Source organism: Natator depressus, chromosome 1 (genome assembly GCF_965152275.1).
Source record: "Natator depressus isolate rNatDep1 chromosome 1, rNatDep2.hap1, whole genome shotgun sequence".
Classification (NCBI taxonomy): Eukaryota; Metazoa; Chordata; order Testudines; family Cheloniidae; genus Natator; species Natator depressus.
In genome coordinates, this window is record NC_134234.1 from 347,333,360 (window position 1) to 347,339,394 (window position 6,035).

The window sequence follows — 6,035 nt, forward strand, 5'->3', positions numbered from 1 at the left end:
TCCGGGCTGGGGCACAGGACCAGGGAGGAGCCGTCCAGGGAGAGTCCGTAGGGGGAGCTGGAGCAGCAGCTGCTGCCCCTCCACCTGCCCGGGGAGCAGAGGGCGGCATCAGGCGCGCCCGCCTCTGGGGACGCCTCCCCATCCCCTCCCTGGGGCAGGGCCGCCTCCAGCTCCACGCAGGAGGCCGTCCGGTACAGGCCGCGGCTGGCCGGCGTCTCCCGGAGCCCCTGGCGCTCCTGCAGGCCGGGGCTCTGGAGGCTGAGTGCCAGGGGGCTGGACTGGGCTGGGGCGCTGGCGGGCTGGAAGAGGCTGGCGGGGATGAGGGCCTCGCTGAACAGGGCCTCGTCGATGCTGCGCCGCAGGTTGATGGGCGACGGGGGCCGGAAGCCGGCGGTGGGGTCGCTGTCCATGGCCACGCTGATGACGGAGGAGGCCTTTGAGCTGTAGCCGCCCTCGAGGCCCGTCTCCGAGGTCCTGGCAGCCCCCGGACTGTGGGTGCCGCAGTAGCCCGCAGCCCCGTCCGCACTCGGGCGGCTCCCGGCCAGGGCGTAGAGCGGCAGGAACTCGGAGTCGCTGCGGGTGATGGTGTCACACATCACCAGCTTCTCGTGCTGCGCCACGGCCCACTGGAAGTTGTTGGGCAGGATGGGGGCCTTCACGGGGCCGCGGAAGAGCGCGCCCCAGCAGTGCACGCAGGGGGGCTCATGGGAGCAGAACACGGGGTACAGGCCCACCAGGACCAGGGGCAGCCCGGTGCCCACCTCGCAGAGCCGGCAGCCCAGCTGCAGCGACCACCAGGGCCAGGGCCCGAAGAAGCCCGGCGGCAGGCCGTAGCCCAGGGCGTGGAGGATGGCGTAGGCCTGCAGGGCAGCGCTCAGCAGGGCGAAGCAGGCGGCAAGCAGGGTGGTGCGCGCTGCCCGGCTCCAGTCGCCGGCGTCGGCGAAGGGGCAGTGGCCGAGGCGCTCGGTGGGCGGCGTGGCGCTCTGGAGGTGGTAGATCTGCATGGCGCCCGCCCGCCCCAGACAGTAGAAGGCGAGGAAGGCGAGGGAGAGGAGGGCGGCCAGCAGGGCGAAGGCCCCCCGCGAGACCAGCAGCAGGAAGGGGAACTGGCGCAGCAGGTCGGCAGCCAGGACGGCGCCCACGGCCACGGAGAAGTGCAGCAGCACCAGGGCGGCCAGGCAGCCGGGGTGCCGGAAGCGGGCGCGTGAGAGCTGGACGCGGGAGCGGGTGGAGAGCAGCAGGAAGGCGACGGCCAGCGCGGAGGAGAAGCAAGGGAAGGGCAGGTCGTGCAGCAGCAGCCAGGCCAGGGCCGGCAGCCGCTCCTGCTGCCCGTAGGCGTCGTAGAAGAGCAGGAAGGCCCGGGCGGCGCCGGCCAGCAGCAGCAGCAGGTCGAGGGCGGCCAGGAAGGTGCAGCCAGCCGGGCAGCGGAAGGGGAGGCAGGCCAGGCTCAGCAGGGAGAGCAGGGCCAGCAGGCTGAAGAGGGAGCCGGCCCCGTAGACGTGGGCTTCCCAGGCCAGGCCCCAGTCGGCCATGGCCGTGTTCCAGTCCGCGTGCAGTGTGACGAAGAGGGGCCGGGAGGGCAGCAGGTGTGGCGCCGGGGGGGCCTCGGGCTCAGGGCTGGGGGAGCCGCACTCCTCTGGCTTCTCTGGCGTGCACCTGGGCCAGGCGGCCAGCGCCCCCTCGCTGCCGGGAGAGGGGCCAGGGGCCGGGGCCGGGGCCGGGGCCGGGCCTGGGGATGAAGGAGACGGAGAGGCCGTTAGCAGGGGGCGGAGGCAGACCCAGCGCTAGGGCCCAGCGGGTCTTCGTGGCCTGGCATCATCGTGGGGACGCCCACAAAGCCCACCCCCTCCTGCCTCTCCGGGGCCAGAAAATGCGCCACTCGCACAAGCCTGGTGCCCCACGGAGCTGGGCAGCACCTGGGGCCTGGCCCCGGGGGTGGGGACCACCGGGGGGCACCAGGGGCAAGGTAGGGGTGATGGAAACAGGCTGCCCTGCCTCTCCGCCACCCACAGAGCGTGCACCAGCCCCAGAGCGTGCTTACCCCCCCACAGAGCATGCACCAGCCCCAGAGGGCGCACCCCCCCTCACACACACAGAGCGCATACCAGCCCCAGAGCACGCGCGCACACAGACACAAACAGAACATGCGCCGGCTCCAGAGCACGCACACACATAGCAGGCACCGGCCACAGAGCGCATACACACACAAACACACACAGAGCACGCACTGGCCAAAAAGCACGTGCACACACATAAACAGAACATTTGCTGGCCCCAGGGCGCACACGCACAGAGCACGCACCAGCCCCAGAGTGCACACGCATACTCACAGAGCACGCACTGAACTGGCCGCACACACACATACACAGAGCAAGTGCCGGCCCCAGAACGCAACCCCCCCCGCCCACGTGCCCCAGTGAGAACACACACACACAGAGCACACACGTGTCCCAGTGCATACACACACACGCATACTAATATACCATCACCTGGGAGATGCTCCCACTTGAGACACTCACAAAACGCATGTGCAGACACAACTTTGTGCGTGTGCATTTTGCACTTGACTATGTGCCCCTGTGCCCCTGGGGGGAGGGCAAAGGGGGGGCTTTGAAACACACACAGGCCTTACAGTGAAAAGGCCCCAGATCAGGGCGTGGTGAATGCTGTATTCAGCCACTCAGGCCCGGTGGTGCAAACACCCGCCATGCACAAGCGCTCGTCCCCTGAGCTCCCCCCGCGTGGCCGCAGAACACACAGCCACACACACATCCTTGCACTATCTGCGCCCGCGGCTGGAAAGCAGACAGCCAGGGACTCTGTTCTGGAGATAAAACATGAAAGCAGACAGCCCCTAATCCGGGGGCCCTGGGGCCGCAGAGCTGCTGGCAGAATGTGCCGGGCTGCTGGCTGCTTGTGGGGAGCCGGCTGGCTGAGCCCCCTGTGACCTCAGGGGTGGGGCGGTACCGACTGTCAGCTCAGGCAGACGCCCTGTGCGGAGCCCCCCATGCCGCTGGGCCAGCACAGCAGGGACGGATGCCCACCATGCACATGGCACTGGAGGGGGACCCCGGGGACCCCCATGCTCACTCCAACAGCAGAGCGCACCAGGGCTCCTCAGCGACAGCTGGCTTGGGTCCCTCCCCAAGCAGGAGAGCCGGGTGCGCCCTTCTCCCTGCTGGGAGAGGCCACCTGCCCGGGAGCTCAAGGCCAGGGAGTGACCAGGGCCAGGGCACGTGGGCTGAGATGGACAGGGTGGACAAGCAGCGCCAGCCTGGTTCATGGGCACATCCTAGGGGCCTCCCCGTGTCCGGTGGGGGCTGAGAAAAGCCTCTGCATTGCAACTGCTTTGGAGCAAGCCCAGCGCCCGCTGGCCGGCCCCGTGGGCGCTGGCGTGGGGGAGGGGAGGTCGGCAGGCTCGGAAGCCTTGTTGGCAGCCACAATGGGCTGGGGCTGCCTCTCGGGCTGCCTCTCGGGCTGTTTGCGTAGCCAGGGGCTTCTCCAAACACAGCAGCTCACACAATGGCCGGTCCCAATGGGGCACAAAGGCTCCATGGGGCCTGGCAGGAAGCAGCAGGACAGATGCCAATCAGCAATCACCCCAGTGCTGACACAGCCTCCTCCCCCCACGGCTCCCCCGGGCGGCCTGAACTGGGGCTGCCAGAGGTGCCCCCCGGAGCTCAGCCCAGCCCCACTTCCCCCTCCTCGACGGCCCCTCTCAGGGGCAGGGCTCCAGCAGCACAGGGGATCCTGGCCCAGCCCTGCACCCCGCTTTGTTTATCCCTCTCGAGTCTAATCCGGGGCTTTAGCCAGGTTCGGATCAGCACCAAGTGCCTTTGCAGCCCCCTCTTCGCTGGATTAGTTCTGGCATCTCTCAATCCGCCCGCACGTTTGCATCACCGCAGAGGAATTTGCCACGGAGCCGGCTGTCTGGCTTCTGGGCCGTGCTGCTGTCAGGGCCGTGTGCCCTGCTATACGCAGGATCGTCCTGCCCGTGCCCGGCCAGCGCCATGGCCCGAGGGGCAGAGCTCAGGCCCGGGGGTTTGGAGGCCTATGCCTGGCCATGCCACTGAGTTGGTGGGACCTGCCCCTCCCCAGCCCTCTGTCCACGAGAATGGTCCCATCCTCATTCCTAATGCGCTGAGACGTAGGGACAAGAGGCACAGGGTGTGCTCAGTACTATTGTCAGTCGGGGCCCCACTGGCCCCAGCTGCGTGGCAGCCCCATCCCCCTGCATGGAGCTACTGCTCTGGAGTCCCGGGGGCACTCAGCCCTCAGTCGCCCTGCGACAGACTCTGCTAAAGAGAGTGGTCAGCCAGATCCGCCCGGGCTGGGCAGCACCATGCGGGCTCCGGCACAGGGAGGAAACGCGGGGGGAGCTCCTTGGGAGGGCTGGCTACAGAGCTCCTCCCAGGGGGGTCCCCCTACGGAACAGAGGCTCCTGGGAAGGGCTCCTCGGGGGGCTGGGGAGGGGGTGCCCCAGGGAAGATGCAGCGAGGGGGCAGGTGCTGGGGCAGGGAGGAGCTGCCAACACTCAGGCTCCGCAGAATCTGGTCCTGATGGCGGGAGAAGCTGCAGCCCCGGAGCAGAGGAATTAGACGCCGTTCGGAGGAAGGGCCGGCGCGGTTCGATCTCTGGGGATCTGGCCCTGGAGGAGAAACCCTTCCCCCACTGCTGGCAATAGGGCCTGGCTGCTGAGGGACCTGGAGACAACTCACCCCCTGCCCCTACAGCCAGGCGGCTGCCGTGGAGGCTGATTTGGGTGATGTGTTGGTTAAATAAGCTGGAGCCCGGAAGGGGCACTGTTCAATATACATAAGCCTCATAGGACTTATTAAAAGCCCACTAGGGGAAACTGAGGCAGGGACTTAATTGCAGCACTGCCCCGCCAGGGGGCGCTCCAGGGGCAAGGCCCCCATTACATATGCACCAATAGGGCTGGATGGACGCTGGGTGTGTGCCAGGGTGGCAGCAGGCTGGGTGCCGGGCCAGAGAACGGCTCCGTTACGGAGGGAGACAGAACGCCGCCCTCAATGCGCCCGCGGCAGGACTGGCCGAGCGGGGTTCTGCGCAGGTGTGCTCAGGCGATGGCCCCAGAGGCGACAGCCCCTCTGTTTCTCCACCCAGCCCTGGCGCTGCCACCTGGAGCTGGTGGTCCTGCCATGCAGCTCGCTGAGCCGCGTTTCTCCTGCCGGGCTCCCCATTGCTCGGAGATCAAAGGCCCTTCTGCAAACCTGCCTGGACCAGCTGCCTTGGGGAGGTGAAGACCGTGCAGAGCCGGCAGCCAGTCCACACTTGGCACCCCAGGGGCATCTGAGGGGGTCAGCCTGCAGGATGGGGGGCAGCAGAGACGTGCCCTTTGTAACGTGGTCGAGGAGAAAGACTCCTCAAAGTCAAACACCAACACGCGGCTGTGAGCCACGCGGGCCAGGAGAGCAGGACGGGGCCGAGACCCAGCGCGGACGAGCGCGCGAGCATCTCCGGCGGGCACAGCTCCACTCTACTGAGACCCCTGCCTCCGCCTGCAGAGGGGAAGGGCCCCTCCCCATGCCTGGCCCGGGATGAGCAGAGATTCCTCCAACCCAGCTACTCCAAGCTCCGGAGGGTCCCCTCGTGCCCCAGGGAGCCACAGAACCCAGCCTGGGAAGCTCTCACCAGACAATCTGGGAGAAGACTCATAAGAGACCACTGGGCAGCTTTCCCCAGAGAGCGCCCCTGGGGTCCAGCACCTTCTCCAGAGACCCCCAAGGCAACAGGGACCCCCTGCTCTCGCAGCCGAGGGGCGGGGTTCCGCAAACTTGCAGGGGTGTCAAAATCGAGGGCGGGGGGAAGGGGAAGAGGGAAGGAGGCCGGGAAAGATGGACTGAGTGGCGGAGGGTCCCAAGCCAAGTGCTTGGAGAGCTGGCTGGGCGCTGCTGGCTCCTCATTGACGCCACCGGGGAGCCATTCAATATTTTACCCCAGTTATTTTGCTGGGCTGGGGGCTGGGCAGGGAGGTGGGGGTGAAGGGAGCCCAGCGCGGGTTACTTGCCCCC